The sequence below is a fragment of the Macadamia integrifolia genome, chromosome 10 (genome assembly GCF_013358625.1).
Source record: "Macadamia integrifolia cultivar HAES 741 chromosome 10, SCU_Mint_v3, whole genome shotgun sequence".
Lineage (NCBI taxonomy): Eukaryota > Viridiplantae > Streptophyta > Magnoliopsida > Proteales > Proteaceae > Macadamia > Macadamia integrifolia.
Genome location: NC_056566.1, coordinates 10976467 through 10991644, shown reverse-complemented (window position 1 = coordinate 10991644; position 15178 = coordinate 10976467).

The window sequence follows — 15178 nt, the reverse complement described above, 5'->3', positions numbered from 1 at the left end:
ACCTCTTGGTGAGCAAGGGAATTTTGTACACCATAGCTCACCAACTAAGCTAGGTAGTTGTTGTTACCAAAAACAAATCTTTAATCACTTAAGGATGTGGTCCATCGATCCTTGTTGGCATTTGGAGTATTCCTTGTACCTCTGGGACAATTGCAAACAGGCTGGTTCTGCATCTCGGTTCAGTTCTGATCCATTATTCTTTTTCTGACCCGAAAAAGAATAATCATTTGTACGGGTGACCAAACGAATGTGTACTTTTAATTGAACAAGTCCATCTTGCTCAGAATTTCGTCCTCTTCGCAACCATGGAAAGAAATAGGACCTCTTTACGTGTAAAATTGAAGATATAGCGCCCGATAGTCCTTAAGGCCTTGAAAATATAAAACCTGCAAAAAGAGAGTAAAACCCAAGGTAGCTCCATTCTAAATATGTAAAATGCATGTTTTACTACCCTAGATTTCACACATAAATGTGCTCATCAGTCAAACCATGGCAACAAGTTCATATGGATTTTGTTCTCAAAATTCTGCAATGAGCATATGGCATAAGGATCAACACTCTACAGCAAGAACCCCTCAACAAAGTGGGGTAGTGGAAGGAGGAATATGGCAATTTAGAATATGGCAAGGACAATTCTCTCAAAAAATAATTTACAAAGAGGATTTGTAGAGAAGGCATATGCATTGTAGTCCACATTCAGAACAAATGTTTGATAAGGCCACATGGAACCAAGACTCTATATGAGTTATGGTTTGCAGAGAAATCATTAGTGAAGGCAGACAACTGGGAAAGTTTGATGACAGAGCAAATGAATGAATCTTCATGGATTATTCTTCAACTTGTAGGTGCTACAATAAGGGATTGGGGAAGGTTGTGGAAAATTCAGTTGCCAAGAGAGATGAACAAATACCTCACTCTAGACCAATATAGTGAGAAGTTTAAACTCTTGAAAAGTGTGTTGAGGATGAAGAAGTAAAGATTGAAAAGCATGCAAAAACAGATTAGATAAATATAGAATAAAAAAGAGATGGTAGGCCAAGAGATGGCAACTGGAAAAAAGATCATCTTCGCCAAAAATTCTTTTCAGACCCAAAAGCAAGTGCACAAACCAGAAGAATGAAACTTGTTACCTAGCCTTTGTTGTCATAGATTGAGCCCAAGACATCTGTGGAAGCAAGCAAGGATGTACATGAGGTGAAAGTGATGATAAAGAGCTGGATCAGGTTGAGAAGAATGGAACATTGGGAGCTAGTCCCTAAGACAATTGACACAAATGTCATTGAGACCAAGTGGGTCTATAGAAATAAGATAAATGAAGATGGGTAGGTTGTAAGAAACAAGGCCAGACTAGTGTGCAAAGGGTATGCCTGGGTGGAAGGGATAGATTTTGATGAGATATTTCCACCAGTGGCAAGATTGAAATTCATACAAATGTTTTTGTCTTTGACAGCTTACAAGGGTTTCAAGGTGTACCAAATCGACGTCAAGTAAGCATTTTTTTAACGGTAATCTTGAGGAAGAAGTTTACACTGGCTGATGACCATAATAATGTGTGAAATCTTAGGGATATAAATGTACATTTTGTCCCACTTTGGATAGTACTACTTCTAGTTGTTGTTGTTTTTTTTTTTGTAGTTTCCAAGTCTATAAGAGAAATTGCTTAAAGTGAACCAAGAACCGGTCCGAGCTTAAACTAACTTGTCCAAAGGTAGCCCACTCATTGATACCACATCCTCTCTCCTACAAAATCCTGAAGAATATTCTCTCTCCTTGCGACCTCACGAGATCTTGAAGATGCTATGCAGGGATTCCTTTCTGATTTAGTCAAGATTGTAAGATATTGGTTAATATTGCAAGAAAATAATAGAATCTGTTAATTTTGGAAACAATTTCTCTATTTCCTCACACAATATCTCAGAGTATTAGGATTTTCACCAAGATCGAATTTTATTTTATTTTCTTTCTTTTTCTTAAAAAGGACTTGTATAGGGAAGGAGGCAAGACCAAAGCCCTATAAAAGCCCCTTCCTCCCCTCCTAGGAGGATTATTCCCATTAGTTTATTTTTTAGTTTATGCTTAGTTCTCTTCTCTCTCTCCTTGTATTTCTTCAAGTTTTTATTCAAGTGATTAATGATAATGCAATTCAGTTTTTAATTGTTAGTTTGTTTAATAATTAGTTTACTTTGTTGATTTAGTTCATAGTTTAATTAATTTAATTAGTGCAATCCATAGTTCTAGCTTTTAAACTTTCTAATTTTAGGAAAAAATTGGTTCAAGTGACAAGAATCAAGAGTTTTCAAATTCAAGAGAGCAAGTTCTTCATTAATAATTCTATTCTAATACCATCACTCCAAATCAATCAAGTTTTAATTTAGCTTACACATAATCAATGTATGACAAAGTTTAATAGTAGAATTAAGATTTTTATTTAAATACAAGTAGTGGAATTAGGATTTTTATGCTTTTCTTTTCATTTTATTTTTTTCCTTGTGTTCTTATTTACATATGTGCTATAATTGAAGGTGATGCCTACAGTAGTGCCTCTCTCGAAAATTCGACCGATGTATTGAGAATTTTTCTTTACTTACTTGCTTTCTATTTCAGTTTTTTATTTCTTAGTTTAGCTTTATTATTTGCATTTTTTTTAGTTGTTACTTTCAGCATTTATTTTACTTCTCTAATTAAAGTAATCCGATGTTAGAACTGTTTAATTTAGATGTCGAATGTGTAGGTCGTTTTCTTTTGTTTATGTGCATGTTCTAGGACCATAATCTAAAATCAACCATCCCTTGTTCACTCTCGCCATACTTAGAGTAGGTAAGATAGAGTGACTAATCTCCTTATGATCGATCCGTTGGTTACAATATACCGTACACTTGTGGTAACATATTTTTAAACTCAAACATTGGGCAAGTTGATGAGTTTCAGATTCTTTATGATCCATATGGGATTTGCAAGTTGAAGAAAGCTCTCTATAGCTTGAAGCAAGATCCAAGGCTTGGCACTCCATTATTGACACGTACTTGCACCCATTGGGACTCCGATAAGGCATGATTGATTGTAACCTGTATGTGATGACAGAAGTCAGTAATCACTTGGTGGTTGTGGTGTATGTGGATGACATCATATTCAGTGGACATTTTGATGAACTTTATAAACATGTTGAATCTAAAGAAGTTTATCATTGGGATACATATGTTTTAGATATGAAAATCAGCTTGATGATTGTAACATTTGTGCGAGACATGTTAAAAGCAGTGACAACTAATTCATAGTTTTTGGGTGTTTAAACATGTGTGTGAGACATATGAAGATAGTGACAACCAATTCAGTAAGGACATTCTTTAAAAAGAAGCAAAGCATGTTGAAGAAGTTGAAAAGTTATTAAAATTTGGTCAATCATAAAGAGCTACATCAACATTGAAGATGGATCTTCCATGAAGATCAAGATTATTAAGCTTAAATTTAATAAGAATTGAAATCTTGATGTAAGTATCTAAGCAAGAACAAAAAAAATCCCAAAAGATAGTGAGAGCTAAGTAAAAGTATAAAAAGCTAGGTGGGTTTAGCATAGAGTAGATATCGACTTTGTTATTCACGGTCATCTGTGTGAAGCTACGATCAATGGAGCTGAACAAAACTCTTAAAATATAAACTTACAGACAATAGAGGAGGTCAACTGTGGTATCGTCTATCTGAATAGAGGCTTGGTTGAACTTAGCTCTGTGTTTTATGGTCAAACATGGTGATGCAAGGTCAATTGTGAACACTTACTTGGTTTTTTTTTTTTTTTAAGTGATTCAAAGGTGACAGTTTGGATCATTAAATGAAAGAGCTTAGAGGATAATCAAGTGTTGAGTTCTCAATACATTTCATTAGTGTCCAAGAGAGCTTAACGGCTCAACTTGGAACTTGAGAAGTTCTCCATTAATGATGATGTTTAATTACTTCTCATTAATGTCTTGCACTAAAATTCAAAATTAGTTTGAATTTAGTTTGACTCTAATGACTACTTTAACACTAGTTGGGTGCCTATAAAATGGTTTGAGTCAAAGCTACAAGGACTTAAGGTACTGTTTGATAAGGTTATGCTATTTTTGTGTCTAAAAATTACAGAAACGATTTTTCACGTTTCTAGGAACATAAACGGATTTTTTGGTGTTTGATAAACCTATTTCTCAAATTGAGTAGGTTTGGGTAGATTCCCTGGATCGGTGTACATTTTGCTGGGGAATTCAAACTTCAATCCCCAACAACGATTCAATAATTGATTCATGAGGGTCTAAAGAGAATTGGAAGAAATCCACAAAGGAATCGATGGATGTGGGATTAAGGCTTCCACTAGCAAAGCAAAAATTTGGTGTATTCCTTCTTGTTTCCTTGGAGAATCTTTGAACTATAGAAAGCTGCCAGGTAAGGTAAATGCAAGGTTGGAAGATGCAACTTTTTTTCGGGGGTCCATCGATTTTTTGGCCCACAAGTTATTCCAAGAAACAAAAAAATAAGTCTAACTTGTTTCGTCAAACCCGTTTCTAGACACAGAAATAAGCATAAATTTCTATTTATGTTTCAAAAAACAGGTGAAATGAAATACGTTTATCAAACAGATTTTGGTGTGTTCCTCTATTTATGAGCACAAAAAAATGGAAAAACACATTTCTGGAAACGTTATCAAACTGTGCCTAAGTTTTTCACACAAGGTGACAACTTCTCTTGATCTCCTTTGATACTTGAGTTTGATCATGGAGGAGTTTACCACTTAAGGTACTATTCTTAGGATTTAAGATAGATCATTGAACAAGTGATCATTCAAAGCTATGAGATTCTTTCAATGGGAGAAAAAACAGTCTCACACCCTATTCACCCCCTCTTGGGTGATGCCATTCAATCCAACATACCTAAATCGTTCTTTACTAAAGATAGGGTTGGACACCCTGTTCATAAGGTCGTCACAACATGTGCTTCTATGAGTGGTGATTCTAGAACACACATGTGAGTACATATATGGTATGTGTATTAAACAAAAACATATGTAACTTCCAGCAATTAAGAAATAAGATTCCTTTTGCAGTATTCAGTTGAAACTTTGACATGGAGGTCCTTGTCATTGAGGAATGTATCATAGTCTTGGTGCACCAATGGTTTTGTCACTCAGACTACATATATATATATATATATATATATGTTTTTGGGTAGAAACTCAAACTACATATTAGTGTACTAGATTCTTGATGTTGTATCGTGAATGAGAGAGATGCTCAGCATGGAATCCATTACTCTTATTGGAGAATATTGAGAGAGAGAGAGAGAGAGAGAGAGAGAGTCTGTCTATAATTGGACATAAATCTGGATTCAGTATAATGTTTTATAAAATGTTTACAAAGTCATATACAAGAATTTGATCCAAAACGGATCTGAAACATGCTAGGTCTAATAGGAAGAACCATCGTAAACAAAACCCTAATTGCCAAAGCTTGGGAGAAATCCTTGAGCGTAACATGAAACCTAACAGTTCTTAAAAGATTATAACCAACAATCTTTTATGCAACACTCCTTATGTGGAAAGCCATGGGAAGGTCATATATTTGTACCCATATACCAATTATGTCAAATCGAAGTAAAGTCAGCGCAATAAAGAGAGACCTAGGCTTGAAGGCATAACCAAAGAAGTTTTTAGAATCAACAAATGTATCACAAGCATTTATCAAAATACCATCGTAGTACACTATCTGTCACGCACCGTTCACAAAGAATCGAACCGATGACTAGGTTCCCTCTGGATAATCCAAAACCATCAGGATCATCAGACACAGTAACCATAGCACAACAAGCCACAAGTAATCATGAATTATAATATTTTAGTTCAGCAGAAGTCTTGTCATAAATAGTTACCTGTAATTCCCCATATACTCTTGATACCTAAATTGTTATACATATAGTATTGTGGGCCCGTAGGCATGATACTTACACAAAAATAGCAATTTACATATCGAGAGCAAAAAAGGGAAATATATCAAAAGAATCAAAAGAGTACAGTAGATAGAATCTGTCACCGTTGCCCTGCAACACGACCCTCACACGGGCAGCCATTACCGTGATCAAATTCTTCAAGGACCCACCAATCCCCCATTGGGGTTTCGTCAGTGGGACCCGGCATGGGTTCCACTATTGAGTATCCTACAAAATCATCTAAAAAGGTGTGTACATAATGGGTGAGCTCACTAGCTCAGTAAATGGAAAGAAAGATGCACATAAGCAATGACAAGCAAATGATCCTATATGCATGAGATTCATTTTAGTCCTATTCCACCTAAACAAATCATTCTAGGTCATAGGTAGTGTGCTACTCACAACCACAGTGTGTGTATACCCCGAGTCCGAGAAGCGTTCTCCATCCCACGATACGCTCATAGGATTGTCGAAGAAGGCTCACCGTGAGTACTCAAAATAGTAAATCGTGGCTAAACCACAACTCGGAAAAGTAAATCATGTCCGAACCACAGTAGAAAAGTAAATTGTGGCCGAACCACAGAAGAAATTAAAAACAGTACAATTGTCCCTCTGAATATATCATCAAGGTTTCCAACTGTCCTAATGATCAATCAGATGCACTTCTAACCACCACGACGGTCCGCGATCGACGCTTCCCCTAGCGATAACCCAACATGTAAAACCCTATTTGGAAGGGTCGTAGCACGAAGGAATATGAAATCTTAACCACATGCTCCTAAATGAGATAGTACAATTGTATAGTTCTTCTGTGTCCCATTCCACGGTGAACCAATACATTTGTTTTCAAGCCGACTACGGCATCTAATCTAGAAATCCCACACATGTTCGGCAAGCTAGCATCATAAACATCACATGATAAATCCATTCTCAAATTTGAACATATAACAATGCATATAGAATTCAATATATATATATATATATGTGTGTGTGTTCAGTTCTAATGCATCACTCATTCATCAATCAAATGCATGAGTATGGCAATCGGTAATTCAATATAGTCCATGAATGCAAAGGATGCCAAAAACACTCCAAAAATTAAGAATCAAAGTCCTCTCCCCACTTACCTATTCTTGTGGAAGAATTAGCACTCATGGTACAGGTAAGATCCAGAGTGAGAAGATGAGTTTTTTGGAACCTAGTACAGATAAAGGGTTTAGAAATGCATCCAAATCGGGATTATAATCAACGTAGGATATAGACATGACATGCATAATAGCGTGAAGAAGGTTGTTGGCGAGTTTAAGTTCAATCGGAGCTCATTTGGACTACAAGTGGGTCATAAAGGTGGGTAGGAGAACCCACCTGTGCAGTCTGCCTAGATCGATGGGTCATACAGGCAAATCAGGAACCTGCCTGTCTTACCCGTCAATAGAACCAAAGGTGCAAGAATGACTGGTAGGTCACACTGATGGGTCAGGCACCAGTCGGTCTTACCCCTCGGTAGAACCCGAGGGAGCAGGTGTGACAGGTGGGTCACACCGGCGGGTCAGGCACCCGTTGGTTCTCTCAGATTTTGTTGTTTTCCTTCCTTCTTCCATTCCAACTCTTAGAACCCTAATATGGTGATTCCCACATCATTTCCCACACATTCTAAGTTTCATCTACTTGATTGTACCATGGATCTAAGACAACAATAAGATTTAGGGGAAGAAATCATACATACATTTACTTGGAAAAATCCCAAATCTTGGAATCCTCTTCCCAAACTCAAATGTCACTTCAATAATCACCAAATCTTTGTTTCTCTCCTCAAATACTTCAAGGAAATCACACAATGGCTTCATTATCCTTTAGATTCAAACATATGTAAAGAGGGTTTCATTAAATCTCAAGGTTCATGGTGTTACTTACCTCAAAATGAAGATCTCAAGTCATCGGACATTATTCCGGCGACGAAAAGGTGACGTGCGACTCCAGAATCCAAGGGGTGAGCCTCTTTCCCCTTCCTTATCTCCTTCTTCCTCTTTTCTCCCTCTTCCTTACTCCTCTCACCCACTTTGCTAAAAACTCTAAATGAGGGAGAGAGTGTTATAAGGCTATTTATACCCTAGTGTTATAAATATCTTCTAGGGTCCGTTTGGTTTTGTCCATTTATGGACCAAATCGCATTAAACCATATTTTTGGGTGAGATAGCCAACACAACAGGCATATAAGACCTCATTACGACGAGGAGGCCGAGACACATGTGCTCATCCAAGCTAGGCATGCCGGGGTCCATAATACCCCAACAGGTCGGTCACACTGGTGGGTCTCACACCTACCAATGATACCCACCAGTTGGCCAAACAATCCAACCTTGCTATATTTTGGAGGAAAATGGAGTCTTAACATGTATTTCACTCTCACCACGTGTTGTAGATCAAGTTCCTATCATTCAAATATGATAATGTATATTTCTTACTCGTACATGGCCTTGTGATATGTGCAAGGGCACGGCTTAGGCATACGGATCATCTCGGGTACCGGCTCAATCTCATCTGGCCACCTTGCATTTGACGTCATCATTGCCATCATGTACCACAAGGCACCAACATCAATCTGTTTCAGTTCAGACCCTGCAAGACCAAACTGAACCAACCGATCAATAAATCGGGTTTAAAAAGCAGGGTTCTACACTATCACTTGACACCCTAACCAAAGAAGTTTCTAGAATCAACAAATGTATCACATGCATTTACCAAAATACCATTGTAGTACACTATCTTTGACATTGCTTCTCTAGCCATGGATGGTTAATTTGATAGGAACAATTGAACATCGTTGGGATATAGAAACTGTAACAGAAACAAATTTTTGTCAATCTGACAAACTTCCAAGTCATGCCATAATCTCTAGGCCATGGTCAGCAATTTGCAGACAGTTGCTACTACTATTCACTTGGGGACAAACACCTAACCTACTAAGACAAGATCCCAATTGATAGAAGCATCGGACTCCATTAGACTATTACAGGGTTGAATCTTAAGCCCACTGACATAGGATCTCTGAAGGTATTAATAGACTCTACCTCAGGATCCAGAGAAGGGGACACCATCAGATGCAACATGAATAAGACTTAAACCACAAGGAATAGAGCAGACTGAATATAGAAAAGTTAGATTCCAATGAGAAGCCAATACCAAAGATCTATCCAAGAAAACTAGCATCAAAAGAAAATGATTAGAAAGCATAAAATAGCAAAACCCTAACAGCAGAAAACTAGAAAAGAATGGAAAGAACTCCAAACGAAGAAAGAGAAAATACACATTCCTAACGTTGAAAGAAATACAATAAGAAAAAAAAAACCTGAAGAGAACCCAAAAGGCCCAAGAGTAAGAAAAAAAAAATTATATATATATATATATATAAAATAAAATAAATTAAAAAAGAAGAAGAGAGAGAGAGAGAGAGAGAGAGAGAGAGAGAGAGAGAGAGATCAAGTCACACAAAGCAAAATCATTAACACAAAACGTTGGAGGAAAACCAAAAAAAAAAAAATTATCTACAACAAATCCCTAAGAATAAGCAAAAATTAAACAACAGAGAAACCAAACAAGAAAGTGGAACCCTAACCTAAGGCTATGTTTGGTTGTAAGGTGAATAAAAGGGAAGGGAAGTGAAATTTTCATACTTAAAAAAGAAACAAATGTAATCATTGCCCACGTAGTTTTAATGTTAACTTCAAATCATTTCATATTTGGTTATAAAATTTCACTTTACTTTGTATCCAAAACCTTTTGCTATAATATGTAAAATAAAAATTACATGTAAAATATATCAATTCTAAATATGGTTAAAAAAATTAAGTACTTTAGAAAATCACATGGGGTAGTGATTATAAATATTTCTTTTTAAAGTATGAAAATTTCACTTCCTTTCTCTTTAAATTCTCATTTCAACCAAACAGAGCCTAAGGAAAATCAAATTAAGGAGGCAAGAAATAAATAAAAACTAAACCAAACCGCAAATCTACACATTGATGCTCGATCTAAAACCTTAAACTAAGAAAACAACTGTATAAAAAAATAAAAAATAAATAAAAGGCAAAAGAGGAAGAAGAAGAAGAAGAAGAAGAATCAACTTACGTGGAGCAAGTAAAAAAAAACCCTAGCCAAAGGAAAACAATTTTAAGTAAGAAAACAAGAACGAAACCCTAACTAGAAACCTAGACAACACTATATAGAGAGAGAGAGGAAGAAAGATTCGAGAGAAAAAGAAAAAGGAACAAAGGGGAGAAGGAGAGCCTGAGAAATCCAGATTAACAACAAGGTTGGTAAAGAAGAGCAAACCCTAAGTAGATTGATCAAGAAGCTTGATGGCGTTGTACGCATATTAGCTTAGAAGATGGAAACCTTCTTCAAGGAGACAAAACCTGCCCCAGATTCTCCACAGCGGATGTAGGGGGCGGTGAAGGTCCTAGCTGTCAGATAGAGCCTCACCATGTGTTGGGGGTGCATGTCGAGGTCTTGCTGGGACCCTCACCGTCTTCTACAGTCACCGTAGAGGATGTGGACTCAGAAAAACCCTTCATGTGATCATAGTGGAGGAACTACTAACTGAAAATGAGGAAATCCAACCCTAAGCTAGGAAGAAGAAAAAGCCAAAACTTAAGGGGACCCCAGTGGTCTGAGGGCACAAGGTTCAAGAGAAATTTATCATCCTAAGAGCTCCCTAATCACAACCCGTTGCTATATCATACTATCATATTGTCATACTATCATAGTATTATATAAAAGTATGTACTCATGCTTCATGGCTAATCTTTTCTTTGACTACTTTAGCTATCTTACTTATTTAAATACCTTATATTTTTCATTATCTTTTTTTGTCAATCTTTTTTATTTTTCTAATATTGTTGGTACTCTTTATATTTTTTAATTTTAAATATTCTCTAAAATTTTAGTTTCTTTATTCCAAAACCTCTCTCTTCTTACCATAAAAAAAGCTTTCTAAATTCTCCTTACCTCTCTCACGTTCCCCTTTCTTTAAAAAAAGAAAATCTATATTTTAAGAATTTTTTTACTAAAAAAAAAAATCTCTTTCTAAAATTTCTCCATCCTCTCTTTCACGTCTCTCTCTTTTCTCTTTTAATCCATATCTTTATTTTTTTTTTAAAAATCTATATTTTAAGAGTTGCTATTATAAAAGAAAAAATCAAAATTTTCTCTCTCCTCTCTCACGTTCCTCTACTTTAATCTATAGCTTTGAAAAAAAAATTATATTTTAAAAATTTTTTTACCAAAAAAAAAAAAAATCACCCTCCTCTCTCTCTCTCTCTCGCGTCAGGTACCTCTCTTTTTCTCTTTTAATCTATATCCTTCTAAAAAATATTCTATATTGTAAGAGTTTTTTCCTTTCAAAAAATAAATTTAGATTTTAGGAGTTTTTTTTTTACCAAATTTTTTTTAAAAAATTTTCCCTCCTCTCTCTCAAGTCCCTATTTTTCTAAAAAAAATCTATTTTTTAGGGGATTTTTTTCCTTCCTCACTCTCACGTCCCTCTCTTTTTCTCTTTTTATCTAAATCTTTCTAAATAAAAAAAAAAGTCTATATAAAAAAATCTTAAGAGTTTTTTTACAAAAAATAAAAATAAAAATACATATATCATATTATGAGAGAGAATTTCCCTTTCCCTCCCTCTCTCACTCTCCCCTTGCCACAATCTCCCCTCCTCTCTGCACTCTCCTCTCTTCCAAACTCCGTTCTCTTCTTTCCTTTTCTCTCCCAAACTCTTTCCTCCTCTCCTCTTTCCTCCTCTCATCTCTCTTCTCTCTTACTCTCTTCCAAACTTCTCCCTTTCACTTTTGTTTCTAGGTTCCTCCACTCCACTTTCATTTTTCTTCGTTTATGATCTTCCTTCCTCTCTACACTCTCTTCCAAACTTCTCCCTTTCACTTTTGTTTCTAGGTTTCTAAATCCTTAATGAGTCATTTGCAGTTGAATACAGCTTCGAGTACACAACAAAAGCAGAGGTTGAAAGAGATGGGTGCAACAGTTGGCAATGCTCATGCATATCTAGAAAGATTGAAGTTGAATGAGGAGAGGGAGAAGCCAGCCAAGAATGTAATGGGAAAGATGTCAATGGAGCAATAGTCTAAACTCATGTCCTTTTATTATATGATGGGAAAAATCTGTTCAGAGGTTTTAGAGAAGAAGGTCAACCAATGCTTTCTCAACTGAGAATTAATTATTTGACTACTTCCTATGCTCAGAAATAGTTGTGGAAAGCATATAGATTCGTCTTCTTTTTTTTTTTGGTACCCTTTTGGATAGGGGGGAGGGTATGGTTGTGGGATTTGGAAGACGTGAAAAGATGTAGCTGCCTTTCTATTCTGATGGCTTCTCTAGCTTTTCATGTGTCTCTAGGATAGTTTTGTTTTGATCCATAACTGAACACCCATCTATGAATCTCTAATCATAATCGAATAACTTGATGAGATTTCAAAGGACAACTCCCCTTTGTTGCTCTCATGCTTACCAACATGAACACGCCAGGTTCGAGGGTGATTTTGTTGTCAAGAAGGTCTGTTCTCTACAACTCTCTTTCTCATTCTTTGTGGTTTTTAGTATTTAGTTGGAAAAAAAAGGACCCTGATGCCTCACATTCTCCATTGCAGAGAACCCTCTTCGTTAGCTTGATTCATGTGACATGTATGTGTCTCTCCCTCTCTTTCTTTATCTCTGAGTTTCAAAAACATAATAGCGTCTGTGATTGTTCTCTATTTCATTGAATTCCTTTGTTAATTTAGTGCTCTATGTGTACGGTTTAATCTATATTTCAGAAATATGGTACTTTTGTTAGGACTCTTATGTGGGCTTAACTGATATTGATTGACCCATTGGGCCCAAGAGAATAAGGACCACTCTAATTAGGAAACTTCTAGCCCTATTCTATTGTGGGAATGGATTAGGGTTTAGGAATTCTATTATATATAGAATACTGACGGTCCCTGCAGCTATTACTTTTCATAATAATATTTTGGGAGCACTGCTTTCTCACAGAGCTAGTGTAGAGACAGAGAGAAGATCCTATAGTAAGAGGCTGCGGAAGATCTCAGTAGAAAGACCCATATTGCGTGGTTCTTCATCATAATTCGTGGTACAAGCGTCAACCTTGATTTAGGGACTTTATTCACGCTCAACGGGTGTATGTGATTGATTTTTTTCCATTATTCATTCTTGTATTCTATACACTATAGGTAATTCAAATGATTCTAGGATTTAGAATCACTAACTATTGAGAAGGTAAATAGCAGTTTTAAGTGCCTCTCACCATAAGGATTCTGGTAAGGTAGTATTGCTCACCATAGAACGGACCATGTCTTTCAGAGTACGATTTCTTCTTTCAGCTACTCCATTCTGCTGTGGTGTTCCAGGCATGGAATATTGAGGAGCTATCCCATGTTCTTGCAAGAATTTTGCAAAAGGACCAAGCAATTGCTCAAAATCACCACTTCTCCCATAATATTCTCCACCCCTGTCGGATCTGACCACTTTGATCTTCTTGGAGTGGAAAAGTTCAACTTCAGCTTTAAAAATCTTGAAAACATCTAGAACACTAGATTTCTCACTGATAAGGAAGACATACCCATATCTTGACCAATCATCAATAAAAGTTATGAAATAACGGTGCCCAATGAGTGTAGGGACAGTAAAAGGCCCACAGATGTCAGTGTGAATGAGGTCTAATACTTCAATGCTGCGAGTAGCATCCTTTTTCCTGGAGATTGTCATCTTTCCCTTAATGCAATCTATACATGTTTCCATGTCCTGAAAATCAATATCTTTTAATATCCCTTCCTTTACCAATCTTTTCATCCTCTTGATTGAAATATGACCCAGCCTTCTATGCCACAACATGGAGGATTTCTCATCAATCAGAGACCGTTTCACTCCCACATTCAGAACCCATGAAGAATTACAATTCAATCTATAAAGCCCATCAACAAGAGTACCACTACCAATAGAGATAGAATCATGTAATAAACAAAATCCAACTTGATTAAAATTAACAGAATAACCATCTGAACAAAGTCTAGAAACTGAAATCAAATTCCTCCTCATAGAGGGAACATAAACAACATCCTTCAAATCAATAAATGAGTCTGAATGAAAAAATAATCTAATAGTTCCTATGGCTTCCACTTCAACTCTAGCTCCATTGCCCACGAACACCGTCACTTCATCCTTGCTTGGCACCCTCCTGTTTAGGAACCCCTGCAAGGAATGAGTGACGTGAATAGATGACGCAGAATCTAACCACCATGAATCAATTGGTACATTAATCAAGCAAGATTCAAAACATACTAAGGATAGATTCATACCATCATCCTTCTTTTTCTCAAGGTAGGTCTTCCTCTTAAAACAATCCTTCTTCATGTGTCCTTTGGCCTTGCACCAAAAACACTCTATGCCACTCATGTCTTTTTGTACCCCTGATTCTTTGAAATTTTGCTTTCCCTTCTTGTTTTTCCCTCCTTTAAATTGAGTGAATTTTCTTTTCTTAGAGAACTTCTTGATCCCTTTGTTAGGTCCCATAGATGATGAAGTCTTACCTTGAGTAAGATTGGCACTTTCAACTTTGGTCCTATTAATTGTTCCCTCTTCCTGGGTTACCACAGTGATCAATTCATCAAGACCCCATTTATCCTTCAATGTATTATAAGTAGTCTTAAGAGTCTTGTAGCTCTCAGGTAGAGAATTCAAGGCAATGGTGACCACGAAGTCATCATCAAAGTTAATATCTGTACCTCTGATCTTGTTTCCTAGGGAAACCAGTTCCAGTATATGCTCTCTAGCACTTCCTACTCCATCAAATCTAGCCCCAGTCAATTGGCTCATGAGATCGTGAGCCTGTGATTTCTTAGAGCTATCAAACTTAGCTTTTATAGCAGCCAAATACTCAGAAGCAGTATCCTTTTTAGCAACACTATCCTTGATAGACTCAGGCAAAGCACTTTTAATAACAGCCAAGGACTTCCTATTTGCAGTGACCCACTTGTCATAATCCCCTTTCTCAGTTTGGGTACTGGTTGCAGTAGGTTCAGCTGGTTTGGTGGTCCTAGTACACAGGTCTAGGTCCTTGAGAATCATGTAGACCTCTAAGTCTTCCATCCATTTGTTGAAATTATCCCCAGTAAGCTTAGGAATATCAAGTACACCAAAACTAGAAGACATCCTGTTGAAT